This window comes from Colias eurytheme, chromosome 20 (genome assembly GCF_061535395.1).
Source record: "Colias eurytheme isolate Ceu_HAF_F1 chromosome 20, ilColEury1 Martin Lab GWU primary, whole genome shotgun sequence".
Lineage (NCBI taxonomy): Eukaryota > Metazoa > Arthropoda > Insecta > Lepidoptera > Pieridae > Colias > Colias eurytheme.
This window is the reverse complement of record NC_142999.1, coordinates 130098-149811: the sequence shown is the minus strand read 5'-3', so window position 1 is coordinate 149811 and position 19714 is coordinate 130098. Positions and strand designations below refer to the sequence as shown.

Genomic DNA, 19714 nt, shown 5'->3' with positions numbered 1-19714 from the left:
ATAATTCCGTCCATCAAAATCATTTAAAGCAGGAACAAGACACGAAAGCCCCTCGACAGCAAGTGTTAAGGCTTGTTGACGGTAATTGAATGACCAAACCCTCAGAGAATGGTCTTCATTACATCGAGCTGAGCTACCCCTTCCAATCCTCTTTTAATCGATTAGTTTATACCTATTATTAACTGTGCATATATTATTTTGTACCGTTTATAAATGTAGGTAATCAATAATGTTGTGTACGTGTCAAAATATTTAGGTAATGTACGTGGGGCTTGTTTATCGTAAATAATTAATCGTCGAATAATATGAAACTTTAAATACGTAGCTTGTAAAAGAATGGTAATTTGCTAGAGCCATGATAATATAACAACCTCTAAAATCAACATAAAATAAATCGTAAAGATTTTAAAAGCTTTTTATTATTAACTAGCGGTCCGCCCCGGCTTCGTCCGTGGTACCTACATGTTTAAACTATCCTATCTCTCAAGTTGGATCGAACTGCACATGGTGTGCGAATTTTATTGTGGTTTAGGAGTCGTATTCGTGTCACTAATGTCATATTTGATTATTTATAGTATGAATTTCAGCAAGTTATCATTTTCAATATATACAATATCAATACAATATCGCAGTATGTAGATTACCTAAATCGCGTAAAATAAATATTTTTTAAGATTCCAACTCTACTATCGCAGGTATTCTAGACATTGCCTAGGCATTCTATAGAATACATAATTCTTAGTATCATACAGTGTTCTATGACGAGGCAGCAGTATCTGTCTACATTAACATAAGATCAAACATCTCGGCTTGGAACAAAAGGCGTCTCGAGTGGCTGCTCGTTCGGGACGTCACGTAAAATGTTTTATGAGCTTAATGTTCACTTCTCCAATGTTCGTCTTCATTTTCATTTATTCTAATATTATAAATGCGAAAATATACTTATCTTGAAGAGATATTAAAATGTGACTGGCGTAATTTTAAAGTAGATAAAGAAATAATTACCAGAAACAACATCTACGACATACCTAAAAGCCGGGGCATGAAGCTATTATCGACAGCGTTTTGAAAAGAACAACCGAAATCAAACGATTGGAGCTATCCTCAGGATGAGGCTTTTTCAATATTGCATATGACTATTTGTATACTCGTATTTGTGCTGGATACATACATAAAAATATAGAGTAGACCTTAGGGCTACTAGCATCCGTCAGTCTACTTGCAACTAACTGTGAATTCGTGTTTTTTGTAAAATAAGCCTTGGTTAGAACGTTAGTTCGATTCAATAACATACAGTTATTTCTGTCAAATGTAATATAAGTGTATAATTCCACAGTAACATGATCGTACTGCAGAATGCTGCAAAATATCCAAGTATTTAAACTCTAGACTAGACTAGACTATTGTCTCTTCTGGGACAAGAGTACAGGTATATTATAGCTAATAGATTTCAATAACCGCCTCACAATGTGCTGAAAGTTTAAGTCTCTACTGGGAATCGAACCTTTTAATTGTACCAAGACTGCACTAATGGCTGCAGGGCTGTCTGAGCCAAAGTTATTGATTTAGACTTCTTTATATGTATTTAATTTACTAATATAAATATAGCCATTGCTTTTATTTGTTTTCTATGAAAATATATAACTGTTTAAAGGATGGAAAACTAGCATAACAAAGCTACGTATTGCGAATATGATATCGTTAGAATACTACTGCTTCGTTTATCAGCTTTACAACCGCAATGAAATTTTTATGAAATATTTGAATTTATTTATTTAATATTTTTTGGCACAAACTATCGAAAATAATGCAAATATACTCGTACAGTAATCGGCGCAATTAGCCCAAACACCGCATTGCAGGGGCCGTCACTTGTGCTGGATCACGACGTGTTGATGGCTCTTCAAAGCTTTCAAAAATTCGCCTTATCCATAACAATATGTAATAATATCCTGCCGAGTAGATAATTATTAATTACTTGATTACACTTCAATAGACTGTAATGTGATATTTCTTACACATATAATGTTAATGTAGTTTCTCTGAAGCTTCTGAAGGGATTGCGTATACTTTTGAAAAGTTGACGGAATTTTTTCAGCACCTTAAATGTGTAACAATAATTATATTAATATTTCTTGGAAATATAAATACATATTTTAGTAAAGTTGTTTTTTGTCAATTGTGTTGTTTGTACGAATTCAATGATAAAATCGATCAATCGATTTAGATATTAAGATAATATCAGTATATCTCTTATATTACTTTTAAATATTAGCAAACGTGAATAGATTTGGAGACGACACAGCGAGTAATATCTACAGGTTTCGACGATTCGATTTGCATGGACGAATTGATCGATCTCGTACCTATGCTTTGTTCATTTTTTTGTGCTTTGTTTTCAAAGATTATCGAACATAGAACCTTCATGTTTCATAATGCTTTTACCAGTGGGTCAGGAAATGATAATGATCGAAACACGAAAGCAAATTAAGATCCCGTAGTCGCTGATAAAAAAAACTTTCAATCAACAAAAATTATTCAAAGTGAAGTTTGCTTCAAGTTTTCTCTTATCACTTGATATGAACCGACGTTATCTTAATTGGCCGGAATCGAACCCACTGCCACAAGCTAATCATGATTTATTCGAAAGTGACGTGATCGCGTGTTCGCTCTTTTTATTTAATTTGCTTTGTTCACCCGGAAGGACTCGCAATTTTGGTGGTTCAATTTTTATGCTAGTGGTCGTTGTGGTTTATATTAACGTGTTAATTATAAATATAATGCAAATAGTGAAGTCATTATTAAATTTTACAACTAAATCAAGATCTTTTAGTAGCTTGTAGAAAACAAGATAACTCTACCAATGTAGATACGTCGAATGGTACAGTTTAGGTTTATAAATTTTGATATTTTATACAACTAAATAAACTTTAAAATAGAATCAAAACTACGAAAAATTATGCACAAACAAAAATGACTATCAGCGGGAATCGAACCTCGCAATAAAGTTGGCAAACGACTGCAGAGGGCAATAAAAAGCACACGGCGAGTTTATGGCCACAGTATATCATAAAATTATATAGTCACTGCTCACTTCTGACTAGATACATCGTTTCGTCACTATGCGTCATTGAGAGCATTGTCGTGATGAGCCGTAATTGACGCGAAGTCGCGAAGCATAACTGCGCGAAGTAGCTTACACAGAAGTTAACATGTAATACTGCGCGAAGTAGCCTACACAGAAGTTAACATGTGATAAGGCGGGTCTACACAGAGTGTGCAGCCTCGCGATGCTATAACTGCGGGAGGATCTTGGTCAGTGTGGACGTGGCTCGACCGAGTAAAATGACACACGCGATTTCCTCACACAAACCACGTGCACGCTATGTACAGTGAAGCAATTGCTTCTCGAGGCTGCTCGCTCTGTGTGAACCCGCCTAATGATGAACTTTGATAAGCCACCAAAGTCATTTAACCTATTTATTCCATATTTATTTTTGTGCTATTTCATTATTATAGTATAGTTACGAATAGATGTCGAATAATTGTTTTTGTTTTGTTTCAGGTTTAAGTTATAAGAGCTCCTATGTACGAAATCTGGTCGAGACAAATGTATAACTCTGTGGCCAGATATGATTTATAATAAAGGAACATTAGAATTCTACTCACATTTTCATCGATCAAAGAGTGAAAAGCACCTGCCCCATACCCCATACCCCGGGGACGCGGGACATTCTGTGGTCCCATTAGATGATATCAGCTGGATTTCTAATTCATTAACACCGTCATTAGAAAGTTTTGTAACTCGTTGTAACAGAGCTGCCCTTTTCTTCACAGAGCGAGAGAAACGTATTTAATTAAAATGATTAATTTGTATTCACAACAGCCACAAATCAGTTGTTTACTTTTTTAGTAATAAGAAACACGCTTTGATACTAATATGGATTTCCTAGACGTTTTTGGATAAATTATTGTCAGGTATAAATTTTTTTTAGTAAGTTATCAAAGTAACGTCTTTTAACTCATGTGTTTGGTCATTAAACTAGGTATCAACATATAAAATTGTTTATTGATATAAAAACATTGCTGGAAATAATCTCGAAACAGTCGAATGCAAATGAAAGCGCCTAAAGCTGTTTGCATCAAATTATTTGAAACCGCAAAAAGCAATATATAAATCGAAATTTGTGGATTATCATACTTTCCGGTCAAACCGTTTGTTTATTTCTATAACTTCATTTTAATAAATTGAATTGACTTACAATACATTAAGGTGGTGACTTATAGAACTTAAAAAAGACAAATTAATTGTTATTATGCTATTAACTCCTAACGATCTAATACGATTATTGTGTATTACTTTCAGAATTCAATCATAAAAAATTAGCATCATAAGAAGAAACTAACTCAAATTGTAGTTTTTGTATTTATGTATTTTGTTACTTCCAAATATTATCGGTAAGTAAACCTAATGCAATTCAGAGATAATTAGCTCTTAATTTATGATAGCAAATCTTCTTCTTTGAAAACAAATTTAATTAAAATTCTTATCTCTTGTCCATATTAATCGTGTTATTTGCAGTAAAAATAACTTCATGAAACGCACACAAAGGGTAAAATGATATCAATTTTCTCGAAGTTACGTGAAATACCTCAGTAGCGATATTTTAAAGACACCCAAAGGCCCAGACGCTGCCCATAAATATTCGGATAATAGAAGTCAAGGGGTTCAGTCCCTTCGCCGCCATCTTAAAACACACGCCGTATTCAACTAATAATTACGTTTAAAATGCGGTATTTTGAAATATTTTTACATAATTTAAATAATGGAAATGATTGAATAATATGTTCACTTGTATATTATTTTTCTTTCAACATTTATACGGTAATAAACATAACGAATTGTAAAATGAAAGTACGAGTGAGTTCATCGTGGCGTATTTTCCTTAATCTCAGCGTTGCTTTAATTTACATCACACGTTCTGTAACCTTACTCGTTGTAAATTATTCGTTACATCTGCTATTTTAGTATAATGAATAAAATTGGTTTTAATGTACCGTATGCAGATTATACGTATATTATGTTAAAAATATTTAACATTCATTTAGTCAGTGTTATCTCTTACAGCATCTAGTTATGAAGAAAAACACCGTTATTTCTGTACTGCCATAAAAATATTGAATTGTTTTATTATTTGTATAGAGCTTTAATACCATCGCAAAGAAAACATTAAACAACACCGTCGTATCGAGTATTTAAGCGTCAAGTAAAAACAAATACTTTCCAATATTTATTCTCTTTTCCAGTGTAAATTGCGTCACTTCGTCTTCGGAATGTCACAAAAAGCACAGCTGATTGGAGTTCGAGCGCTCTTGTGACAACGATTTAACATTTTATTTTATTTCTATACAAGTTAGAGTGTAAGCTAGTTAAATAAAGAGGGATTTTCCTCCGAGTGGTGAGGGCTCTTGTTATTCTCCTGCAATTTGCGAACGCCGTCCACTCAACCCGTACTCACAATGAATACTCAACTTAATCACCTTTACATTACACGCGAGGATAATATAAGTATTCTCATGGAAATGTATTTAAATTTCGTGTATGTTTACTGTTGGTATTCGGTACATTTTAACATAATTTCATTTCCTAGTACGCTATTTATATCTGGTTGAAACATGCAAAAATTACCGCCATATTGGAGCAAATAAAATTAAAGCAAGTAAGCAAGCCTTACTATTATTCAAATCCGTCTACTGACACCATGTTTAAATACTACTAAATTTTTATGTTCCATTTTCATCAAACTTCTAGCAATTTTAGCGTCCTAATAGTTTTGAACTAGGAGAGCGTCATACGATACTTTTTGTGTAACGAATGTAGAATATCCAACATAAAGTATACGCAAACTAAACCCTAATCTCTAGACTACATAAAAAATATATGAAAACAAAAGGGTTATATCTAATTAAGTCCAAAGCGTATTGTCAGTCAGGACACACGCCAACTTCCACACAACAAACAGCTCGCTCCAACTTGAAGTAAACTGTAGCTGTAGCTCTGTAGCTGGATCGAGTGAAAGTTTTGGACTTTTTCTGCGGATAAGGTGATGACGTCATCCAAAATAACGACGAACTTTACGACGGTGTAAAAGTCAGTGTGTTTAACCGCCTTCAAGATTATGAATTCAACATGTATGTAGCATGTAGAGACATCTTGGAACTTCAATATATTAATATATCAATTTTAAATTGTATAAATATGAATATTGCTCTATGTATTTTTGTTGACGATTTTATAGGCAAAGTAGTTAGTTATTGACGATTTTATAGGCAAAGTAGTTAGTTATATTAACATTTTTTTATAAGGAAATGCTTTCGCTTAACTATATGTCATAAAAGCATATAACATAATCATCGACTTGTTGAATAACTTTTTTTACATAATATATCCTATTCGCTCTACAATCTCTACTTTTTTCTCAGTTATTCATAATTTGCCTGTTAATGAAGAGAAACTTTTTACATTTTATTATTTCTTAGTATTTAGTAACTTACTTAAAACTTGCTTACGATAAAGAAAAGGTAAATGTGCTCTACATATGTTAAAGAAGTAATGAAGAATTAATAAATAAAAACTCGAATGTCATTCTAAGCGTTGCTTTAATTCTCTAGGCTCGAAAAATTTGTACAATGTGATGAATGTCAGCGTCGCTTAGGTATGCAGACTTGTGTCGTAAAACGAATCCAATTTAGTATACAGGGCAAATATAAATTAGTTAAGAACGACAGCAGCATTTAAAGATTTAATAATAATCATATTTATATTATTTCGTCTCTATCAAACTCAGTCTCTACTTTATTAAATATTATATTCACTACATAAAAATTACGTACACGCGTTTAAAACACGCTCACAATATATTTTGGCAGAATTTCAGGCCATTCCGCATAAAACAAAGTTATTCGCCGCCACATAGCGTGCAGTGATACCGACATAAATCACAACAACAAAGAAATTCCTGTCAAACGCACACAATACGATAATAGACACAATACCTTAACAACTCTTTCTCAAATTCACCCTGAAACTCACAAACTCACACACACAACACGGCACAAGAATTACGATCGAAACACGTGGTTTTAATTATAAGAAAAAGTCACCCCACGTCCGCCCGCCTCAGACGTTAGGGTCAGACTAACGTTTTAACGAGAGGGAAATTTTTCCCCTAGGGCATCCGTCCCTATCCTACGGACATAGCCCTATATTTCCCTTTCGCTCTACGCTTTCCCGGCCTTTCAATGTGTCCATTGACGCTGCTACAGGATGTTTTCTTTCAGAGCCGTCGCTTCGTAATATATTTCCGATTAGAAGGGTGCTATCACTGCATGAAAATGGATCGTACGTGGGAAGATAAAATGACGACTTTAGCTTAATGCGTTGAGAGCATGGTTGTATCATGCACTGTTAACTGCAGCTTCCGTTTTTGTTTTGGTTCAATTTTTTTCATTTCTGATCTAGAAAATATGACATTCGTAGACGCTACGATAGCGTTATAAGCCTCTACGTTATGCTGTAGAGGTTCTACGGTTTCATTCCTAACTTTAAAAACACTTAATTGTATACTGCAGTTTCAAAGTGAGTTAGTTATGCAGTCAACTTATTTATCGTATTTTGAAACTACGCGATGAATTGATCATCAATGTAGAATTTAAGGTAACGTTTTAACTTCGCTTATATTTTTCATTTTAGACGTTCATTATTTATTTCACGTTTTCCTCGTCATAGCTTCTAACATACACAACATTATTATGACTCAAATCCCTACCTTTCATATTTTGATTCATCAATAAAACTTGTGCTCTACAAAAGCTCTACACACAAAAAGCAGTAGAGCAAGAGCGGACACCTCAGTGGCGAGCCCTTCAGTGTCGCTGACAGCCCTGAACAAGGCCCTCGTCCGACCCTAGGCTTATGGGATATCGTACGCACTGTTTGGTTATTTCTAAGATAGGGCTACCACTTCATCAGAAACAATGGCCGGAGTCGTGGAACCCGAAAAGTTATTTAGCCACACGTCTGAGCTGTTTTGATAACTTTATAAACGATAATTAAATTAAGAGAAATTATATTATCTTATTTAGATTGTAGTATGTGTTAGTGTGTAAAATTAATCTGATTTGAAATTTTGGTCAGGGTAGTCAAAATATGTATTAGTAAAAAAAAGCTTTATTTATTATTATAGCAGATATCGCATTAATAATCTATTTCTAAACTACCTATACGCTATCATGATCATCGAAAACCTGTCATCTTTCTTATTTATACGCAGGTTAAAAAACATTTTTCAGCTTTCCCTAGTATTGACTTTGTAAAATAATTCTCAAAATGATTAATGATATCGGAGCTTTTGCGCTCCTGTATGGAAAGGTTTATGCTCTATAAAACGTTTATAAATTATCAATGTTTAAATATTAGTATGTAATATTAATACATAACTAGAAATTAAAAAAAATTGAGCGACTTGCCGTCACTTCTATTGTAATAAAACATAAATTCACTCACATCTGCTGTTATTTTAATGATTATAAAAAACGGACAAACTTATTTTTTTTGTACTTGATGCTTGTACATGTGTGAATATTGTTCCTAACATGTTCCTCACCATAATAAAGACTAAAACTGACAAAAAATATGTAAATCTTATGATACCAATTTCACCTTAATGCTGTTCTTGCAATATAATATGCCGTCAATAGTCGAACATAAAAGTTCAGTGCGCTCTTCTGATCCGTGAGGGTGACAGGTTGCAGAGCAAGGGTCTCTATATGATCTAGTAGGTATGAAATAATAGATGCAATTCACTTTATACAAATGTATCGAATTTTAGACGTATTTTATATTATTTCAATCAATCGATATTTATGTAAATTCAACACGAGGTTTTAAAATTCTGACGTAAGTTTGATGCATTGATATAAGAAAAAATTGAGAAATATATTTGACTAATTGTAGAGTAGGTTATGTAAGTTGTAATGTACAGACGTTAGTAATTTGCAATATACTATTTACTAAAATATTGTATTACAAATATATATTTCAGTAGCATAGCATTTCCAATTTTCCAAGCAATGAAAAGCAAAATATCTTAACACGTAATGTGTTTAATTTGATTTGATCGACATTTAGTCTCGCATTTACAATATCAATATGGACGGTTTAAGGTGATGAATTAATTTTTCTAACATTTACGGCCCTTTTTAAACCTTCGTAATTTTTATATTATTAAAGTTGTCGTGATGAAAATTCTTGACAAGAAAGTTCAATAGTAACACAATACGTCTACCGTTTTAGAAACATGATTCCATGATATTTTCTCGATAGAAAAAAAATACAAAGTTCTCATTGTTATTTTTTTTTAATCTCTGGCATCTTCAAAATAACAAACGTAAAGTTACGACTTTTTGGATATTAACTATAAAACATACAACCTATACGTCTACCGATTTAGAATTTTGAAATATGCGATGGTTTTGAAATAAACAAGAAATACTTGAAATTAGCGCGCGACCAGCCAATATAGCGAGAGCCGCCCTGTACCTTCCTACCCCGATCGCTGCACGAGTCATTCCCGCTACGGCCGTCACACGGGGAACTTGTGTCGCTCGCGCCATCGTAAAAAAGGGTGACAACACAATAAGACAAAATGAGACAAATGGGGACAATAAAGAAAATAAGAAGAAGAAACATAAAGGTTGGAGGAAAAAGAATGCTTACAATTGGAACAAATTAATGAAGTAAGTTGGTTTTATTTTAAATTTGATGATAATTGTATTATAGACGATGTTTGATATGTACCCCTGTTTTAAGTACATAACGAATGTGTAAGATTTTTTTCATTTATAGCATAGATAATCTTTTCAGAAATCCGGAATCCAGAAGGAAAATAAACCCACTGATTGTTCACAATGTGAACCCACTCCTTCGTAAGTACCTTTATTTAGTCAAAAATGTATGTTATCAACGCTCTACTGGTTTTATCGCATGATTCCATTTTTAGCAAAAAGCAACAAAGTGCAAAGAAATAAAAAATCATGGTGAACTTAGTGGAAGTATGGTGGCCGTAATATGGAACAGGAGCTCATTGGAGTAGTATTATATTTAAAAAAATACGAAAAAATTTCAAGAATTACATTTCTTAGTAGGTGGTAGATAAGTATGTTGTATAAAGAATTTGATGTTGATATTTATCTCATTTATACTTACTACACCTGTGCGGGAAATTGCTTATAGAGCAGGCTCCAAGGAGATGTTCGTTTGCAAAAATAGCGGACCTAAATCTGACTTCTGATATATATTGTATAGGTCCCAGACATCCTATAGACAGATGTTGCCAACCAGTTTTGTGGTCCCCCTGCCCGCACCCCGGTAATTAAATATGGCATACAAAGAAAAAAATAAAAATTTCCAAAACATGCCGTGTGGGGAATCAAATGAAAGAGCTTATTGAGTAGATCACGAATATATAGCATACTATATACATTTCTTACACTTTCTCTAAGATTTTTTAGAAAATTTACGAAAATGGTCCATTTTTGAGTTAACTTTAAACCACTATAGATTGAAAACTCATGAATATATTTTTTAAATTATTATTTTAAATAATTAACAATAGTCCATTGTTTATGATTCAATAGTTCGTAATATAATATAAGTGAGCTATGTGGTGGATTTGATGAAAATAACTATATACTATATGAACTTGAAAATATACTCGCCATCTTTGAATGCTCCCCCCACTCCCCCATGCAACTATTTCACTGTACGAAATATTGAATCGTAAACAATGGACTATTGTTAATTATTTAAAATAATAATTTAAAAAATATATTCATGAGTTTTCAATCTATAGTGGTTTAAAGTTAACTCAAAAATGGACCATTTTCGTAAATTTTCTAAAAAATCTTAGAGAAAGTGTAAGAAATGTATATAGTATGCTATATATTCGTGATCTACTCAATAAGTTATTTCATTTGATACCCCACACGGCATGTTTTGGAAATTTTTATTTTTTTCTTTGTATGCCATATTTAATTACCGGGGTGCGGGCAGGGGGACCACAAAACTGGTTGGCAACATCTGTCTATAGGATGTCTGGGATCTATACAATATATATCAGAAGTCAGATTTAGGTCCGCGATTTTTGCAAACGAAACTCCACTGAGAGTCCGGTCTATTAGTACTAAAACAGGTTTATATTCATATTTACATAGTAATGTGAGTTTTCATTTCGAAAAATTTTGTGTAAGTATATTAAATTGAGTTCCTGGGTGATCTGGAAACACAATTGGGCCCGGAAGATGGCGCTGCAGTCACTCCTCCTAATCACATGAACCGATTTGGATGAATATTTGTGTGCACATTTCATTGTTGTGGGATGATTGGTTGATTCGTTTTCACATTAGCTAATATTATGTATTTTTGTTGTAAACTTAATTTAATGTTTATAATACATTATTATTGGTATAAATAAGCCAGTGTTCGTCTCACATTGCTGTACCTGCCTACCTACCCTACCAGGGCCTAACTTTGTTCTGGCTATTTTATTTTGATTATTTGTAATGAATAATTACAATTATAATAGAGTGCAAAAAATAAATACATGCGTCAATATATTTTGTGTTTTTTTTAAAACAATTTTTTTATTTAAAAAAATATCATTCCGACCGCGGCTTTGCCCGCGTGGAATTAGGTTATATCGTGAATCCTGTTTTTTCCCACAGAAGTGTTCAGTTCGGATAAAAAGTATCCTATGTGTAAATCCAGGCAATTAGCTATATTTTATCAAAATTGGTAATGTAGTCTTGACGTGATTAAGTAACAACTAACAAAAAAATATACAAATTAACATCCAAAGTTTCGCATCAGTTTTACTGTATTAGTGATATCTTCCACTCTTGACTTTGACTGAGAAGAATTAGGGTTTATAACTTCTTTCAGAAATAGTACCTTTCATTTCTGGGCATGATGTAATATCTACGTCAGCATCAAATTCTATCTAAATCAATTCAGTAGTCCGCGTTATTGAGTACCATTTCATTTTTTCAGAGTAACAATATTTTTTAAAGATTATTTATAACCTGTATTATTTTGTAATAAAGTAAACATTACGAAATGATAATTATTATTAATAATGTCTAAGTAGTTGTTAAAAAGAAGATTATTTGTTTATAAGCAAGAAAATAAAACCAATAAATCAACAATTAAATAAATGTATGACAATATTATAACTGTATGACGACTCCATACATGTTTGTCCCGAGTCGGCCAGCGGCAGCGCGGCGAGTTTGCAAGAATGACTTCGCGCACACCCGCGTTCGCGATAGCGAGCTTTTAGACTCCGCCCGCCAAGCAGTTGATTTTTTTTTGTGTATCGTCTTAATGAAATCGTAGCAACGACAAGACCCCGGCACGACACCGGCACGACGCTAACAGATGACGACTGTTCACGGCTTGTCGCTCTTTAATTAAACATCTGAATGTGTAATCGGCACGCGGACGGCGTTATACAGCGCAGTGACGGTGCTTTTAATATTTCATTCAAAAAAATTAAAATATATTTCAAATGAAACCTTCTTTCTTTGATATAAGATTTTGTAATATATGAAATAAATCATATAAGTCTTTCAGTTTAAAAATCATACAGAGTTAAGTTTCAGCAGAGCAAGATTTCCACTCCACGTTGTCCTAAAACCAATAAATCGAAATCGAATTGAATGTTCAATTCACATAGTGGAATATGGCTAAAATGTATGACTCTTGTTTGAATGATAAATTTTTAACGTGCTCTGTCAAAAAAAAACTCCTATTGTAGGCAACCTTAGCATCTTACACATTCAATAACGTTGTGTACACTACTCAATGTTGCATAAACCCGTAGGCTACAATATGTCTTGTAAACGATAAACACACATAAGCCTCCACTACTTATAGTGCGCAATGAAGCAGCGAGAGAACAAGATAATGTAATGTGATTGTGGAGTTACATTCCGAATTAATTAATCCGATCTTGAGTCTATTTTTAGAATATTTAGATTTTATAGCTGTCAAGCGTTTTCATTTTAAGGATATTTTGCTACTTGAAATAGGAGATACCTACATATTTAATATGATTAAAATACCTACCTCTACAGTAAGTAGGTACTGCTGTAAACGATCGTTGCTAAAAGTTAATGTTGATTAAATGTAATCTTACCAAGTTTTATCGGATTTATAATGTATTTTGTAAACGAATATCTCCAGTAAATATGAGAAAAATCGGTCTAAGTATTATTTTCTGTACAAAAAGATCAAATTTATTAATATTAACATACCTCACATATTCTCCAGGTTCATATCAGAGCATTGTAATTCCTGCAACAGCCATACTTCGCAATAAAACAATTCTGAGTTTGCGAAGGAATAGAAATTGCAGATAAGTGCTACAAATGTATTGCAGCTTTTATAGCAAACTACAGCTAAAAGCATTCCTGACCATTTTTATAATATAACTACGACTCTATTTCTAGGATTTATTGATATTAAATATACGTTATACGTTATTCACTTTTTAATATGATTTATAGTTTGGATATCGCCAATAATTAGCATTGTCTTCGTTTTACCAATTAAAACAAACTAACTGCACAGAGGTCTACGTCTTCTAAATTGCTTGTACATGTACAACAAACAATAATGTAATTCAATAGAATATGACGAGGTTAAATCGCGTTTAAATTCCAGAACGTTCGGTCGAAGTCCGGAGCAATTTGCAGGAATGCGCCGAAATATTCATAAAAACCGTTTTAGTATCCAAGGCGCTGCCGCTACACCTCCCCGAGCCTCCCCACTCCTTCCCTAATCCCACAAAATTGAAATTGATTCGCCAAACGATTTATCGCTTCTATCTTCTATAACCGATCTAAATTATTTTAGGATATTGGTGTTCAATTCATCAGTTTGCGATTTAAACATTCATTTCTCATTAAGATCAACATAGAAGCTAATAAATGCAGTTGTCACATTTCTTTTATGTTGTTTATTTGAAGATTAAAATAGAAGTAACACGCAACACTTGATACCATTGTTTCTAATAGTTCTTACGCTACCATACGCACGCATATAGACTAAACCGACACATACTTTCCCTTTATATTTTATTCAAACTAGCAAAGCAAGTGATATTAAGACCATTCCACGTCTCTCCCCTTCGCCCACTAAACCAAAGGAACGACGACATTCCGCCGTTGCAATATAAAAATTTCCGACTAGACCCCGATGTCGTATTTGTTTAGTTATTTGACACAACTGTAGCATATTTCCTCATTTAAATCTCAGTTAAATGATGCTGGAAAAATTCATGTTTAAACATCACTTTATGAATACGAATGAAGTCTACGTTTATAGTGTTAATTTTATCCTTAATTATAATGCATATGCATAATGCAAGGAGCCGTGACGCTGATTTAATCCATTTTTATCAAAGCCTGGTTATTATAAAGGGGACGAACTAGATTGTGTTTTAAAAGGATTAATAAGACGTATTGCACGAAAATAAAAATGTATTTATGTTTTCATCATTAAAGACAGCTAACCTTGCTAACGATCTATCCATCTAGGACAGAAATCAAATATAAAATATTTTTGAAATTAAATTTAAAATTCTTTATTTTAACTCTCTGTAAGTCGCAGTAGAATGAGATATTTTAGTTATCTAATCTAACAAATAGTTGAGAATATTTTCCCTCAGAGAAGGCATTACGTTACAGTAACGGCACATAGCACCAGGCGCACCTGTGACCTGCGACTGAACTTATTAACCTTTTGACCGCCAGAGCAAAAACGCATCGCCGTGCCCTCCACGCCAAGCCACAAATTCAATGAGATAACCTTGAAAATAGTAGGGAGTCCAAAATGTTATCGATACCTAAACATAATAATTCACGTCTGAATATTTGAATAAACAGCTTATAACACAAAAATAATATTTATTTAACCTCATCTCCTACTGTAAAAACTTAAGACCACATTTATAGCAACTATCAACAAAAAAATCAACCTTTTGAGATACAAAAATACATATAAAATTGCAGCAAGTTACAGCACTATTCTCTATCAGTTACGCCCCATTGGCATGTATACATGCCAATGGCGCGGGCAACCATCCTTTTTTTTATAATCTCTCGCTTCTGATTAGGGATGTGTAGCTGTATAAGTAGATATTATTATAACTTATCGAGTTTATTTATTAAGTTTATATGAACTATAGGTATTATTGTGGAGTGTTTATTTGTAAATATCAAAACAACTATTACCTTTAAATAAAGGGAATTGCATTAAAACTACATATTTATTTTCCAATCATTTAGTTTAATACTTGAGTTATTACAAATACTAATTATATGTAGGTACCTATTTAGGTCAATTACCATATTTTGATATGACATAGCGACAATTTGTATCATAAGAATATTCTAATAAAGGCACTCACACTCTCGGCAATACTCGATAAAATATTTTTACAACTTTCCGCACTTAACAACACGGCACGCGCTTACGACGTCACCAGTCCGACATCTATTCATGTCAATGGCGCAGAAGGGATTGCATATCGATACTGTGCTAGGGATGCGCATGATTGGCGAAAAGGAAAATATTCAAATCAACAATATCCACAATATAGACAATATGGTATTATACCAAAGAATGTAGTATTTACCTTTTTTCTCAGTGACTAAGCTTATATATTTTTTTTGTAGTTATTACAAAAATTAAGCGAATTAGAGTAATTTCGCTGAAATTTTAATGAAGTTGAATATTACCCTTGAATATTACACTACATCACTAGTAGGCACGTATACATGTCATTGGCGCGAGAGAACATGCTTTTTTAGCCATTAATTAAGTTATTTTTTGTCATCAAATATTTGAATAACTACTTGGCAATTTTGTTTACTGTGTACAATTATGTAATAACTGGGGATTCAGTTCATAAACTGTATAAATAAAACACGTAAAAGTAAAGGTTTAATATGTTTATTTTGTATTTATCTATGATCTGTTTCTTGGCATGTATAGGTGTCGTTGGCGCACAGGGCACGATTGCGCATGACATCTATAGATGTCATTGGCGTTCAAAAGGTTAACTTTGTTATTTACGGCGCGGAATGTCGCCCACATCAACGCTTTAAGCATATCGTAAAGCGTGACCTAGCTTTCATTAGTTTGTGTATCAGCTAGCTAGTAACCAGCTTTCCGCCCGCTTTGTATAAAAACTAATAAATAAATATCCTCCCTCGAGAATCACTCTTTCTATAAAAAATCAAAATCCAGTTGCACTTGCGTAGTTTTAAAGATTTAAGAATACAGACGGCGGAAAGCGACTTTATACTATGTAGTGATAGTGATAAAAATGTCGTGGTGGTATTGTCCTCCGAAAAGGCTCTACCGATTTTTATGGAATACCTATTGTTTGCATATCAAGTAGGTCTGAGAATCGGCCGACATCTATTTATCATACAACTAAATTAGAAAAAACAACGTCTGCCGAGTCAGCAGTTATGGAATTAGGTTTAAGTATTGTGAATATGCGTCACGACACGTGAAATAAATTCCAGTACTTTTTATTATATCATTTAATAATTTGAGCTTATAATATGTGGTTATAGTTAATACTTTTATAACTATGCTGAAATATATTCCAGATAAATTTTAATTGCTTAGCTGAGGCACGATATAAAGCCTTTTTATGACATTCCCATCACGTATTTATTTTAATAACGAGATGAACAGGGGTCATATTAATTACAGACAGCGTAATAAGTTCGTGAGAGAATTTCGGAATCGGTTTCATTATAATTCTGATGAGAAGGTGTGAGTATTCATTTTGTGAAAGAATATGTCCGTCAGTGCAACATATATTTAACTAAGTAGGTAAGTATATGTATAGTTCATTTTATTTAAATACAATTTGTAGAAGACATTTAATTATCAAATCAAGGAAATCATAAGTCATCAACATTAAGCACAAAGCACTCATAAAACGACTAATAAATAACGCAGACGCATTAGCCTGACAAATTGTAATATATTAAGCTGAAACGATCCGTGGCTAGTTTTCCAAAGAAAACAGTTGGATTTCCCTTATCTACCGGGCGTGTTCGGCTGATGTACGGCGCATCACGCAGGTAACTGATGGTGATCATTTATTTTATTTTCGACGCGTCCCTGCGTTTTCCCTAATCCACGTTATTTATGCGAATCCTGAAATTTATATCTTAATGTATTTCGTTCTGTGATTTTATGAATGTTTATGTTGAATGAAGACAATTGTGATGAAGCGGCCTACTTCTTCACGACGGTCGTGTTTATCTAGAAAAAGTACCTAAAACGTTACGTAGATATTGTATTCAGGTCGGTTCAATTTAATTAATAAAATCGATTGAGTAATTAAGATAAAATACCATAATGCTAATTGAAATGATAACTATCACGTAGCTTTGTAATTAGCACACATTGTTTACAGTTTATCGTGAAGCTAATAATACCTAAACACGTGTCACCTGAACATGTGCTAAATATCTGCTCTAGACGTGTCTACATTTCGTGGTTAAGCCTATGTATTCAAACTCTCCACTACATAATATCTGTAGCACGTGCTACGTAACGCTACACCGCTACACCGCTACGATGCTCCGTAGCAAGCACCCGTTGAATAACCATATCGTCGTCTCTGAACTTTTTAAGTTTTAACCACAGAGTTTAAAACTCTAATAAAATGAACCATATTATAACGGAAATAAAGTTTAAAATTGTTAAAGCAGATGATGACGAAACAATTCAAAGGTTTGGAGTTGGCATGTCTTAATATACGAGCTAATACTGTCTACAAAGTTTTATGTTTATCTTTGACACGACATAATATTTTAGAATTTTTTTTTAACTATGTATGAAATAAATTCTAACTCAAATGTATATTCAAATGAGAATTACTTTTTTCGTTTAACCAAGTCTTGCAGCTCAGAAAGCTGAAAATCAATTTTTGTTATAGGTTTGGCAAAAAAACTACTTACCAATTCAGGTCTTATACATTGATATCATACCATAACACTGTAGTTACTCTTCAAAATAACATTTCTTCATACGGCGTCATTTGAACATACACGATGATATGAATATACCTAATTAGAATGGTGTTAGATGCATCCGCAATGAGTTATATGAAAGTAACGAATGATCCACATTGCAAATGGAGCGTCGCACAAAAAGCCCGTTTGAGGCTTTGCGCTTTTCTTATTGGCCTACTTCCGCACAACCCACCGCTCTAGGGATGTACGGATATCAACTACGTATTTATCATTATATTTTATCGATACATAGACGATGTTAAATATTTTGCATTTATTTGTATTTCAGTTGGTTTATTTAACAGTGATATTTTGAATCGTATATATTCAGTTAAGTTCTTAAAATGTTTTAAAGGAATTTTTTGTGAAATAAGCTTTGAAGAGAACCTTCCTACCACTCTATTTCATAATATGGCACTGGAGTTCTATTTTGGTCATGTCAACAAAAGCTAGATTCTTTCGATACGTAGCGCCGCACTAGGGCTCATCGCCGCGGCCCAGAAAGCAGCTTTGTGATTCGTCTTTACAATACTGCTCTATTGTCACTCGCAGTTTTCGCAGTTTTCTTTGCAAGTAGGTCGCTTTCGAACAACAAGTCCGAATGACACACGACTTGAAAGGTTGACCGCCCGATGAGACTCCGGTTTTAATAAAAATAAAAATATAGTTACTTGTATAGGTCGATAAGCGTAGGCACCTACTATCGTTAGGTAGATTTTTATGGAACAAAAATATAAGAGGTTTATAGTTACTCATAAAACTTGTGATATCATATCGCTCAGCAGTTTTTGGGTGCTACGCGTGAGGAATATTCGTATTAATTTCGTAGCACGTATAGTAATCGCTGTTAGTGGCTAACTTTTGATTAGTTCCGTTATGCCAGTTAACTCAATTTAACGGCTGAAATGATTGCGTTGCTATTTTGTTATTAGAATACATCACGCAAACGTGTATGAAGGTGTTTAATGTTAAATAATCACGTCACAGAATTGCCGATTCAGTTAGAAAATCGATTCAGATGTTCCATATTTTGTTAGTGATCCGATATATACTACATAGTAGGTAGTTATCGACCAGTATACGATTTAGTATACGAAAATAAACCATACTTACTATATTAGTTAATTCTAACCCCACCTTATACATCATTTTTGTAATAAAGGTACTTGATTCATCAAAATATAAATATTTTTCGATTTCAATTGTAAATCTTCAGAAATGTAGCTTTTCGTGCAACATGTACGCGTGTAAGTAATTTCGCTGGCTCATAGACATGCGGCGCACGTCGCCGGTATACTTTCGGTAATGTACGGCGTTGCAGGCGCCGGCTGCCAAATTATACCGAACAAATAAACAAACTTTGCGAAGAAAAACATTTTATTTGCAATTGCAGATGAAATTCCATTTAGTAGTTTTTAAAAATAGATGGCATTTTTAATAAAAAAAATACTGCATTCTTTGTGGCCTGCTGATGTTTTTTTAATCAATTGAAATACTCTTGCAAAAAGCACTAAATTCTCATCTAAATTTAAATCACAATAGTAATTTT

At 33.3% G+C, this 19714-nt stretch overlaps 1 protein-coding gene and 1 long non-coding RNA gene across 2 annotated transcripts in view; one reads left to right on the top strand and one right to left on the bottom strand.

The window, feature by feature from the left end:
* Dys (Dystrophin) overlaps positions 1-19714 on the bottom strand; it is a 442182-nt gene that overhangs the window by 365255 nt on the left and 57213 nt on the right. The window lies entirely within an intron of this gene.
* On the top strand, positions 9256-10245 carry LOC149899416 (uncharacterized). The gene is made up of 3 exons (XR_016457886.1): positions 9256-9798; positions 9926-9987; positions 10062-10245. It is a non-coding gene; the product is annotated as an uncharacterized LOC149899416 (long non-coding RNA).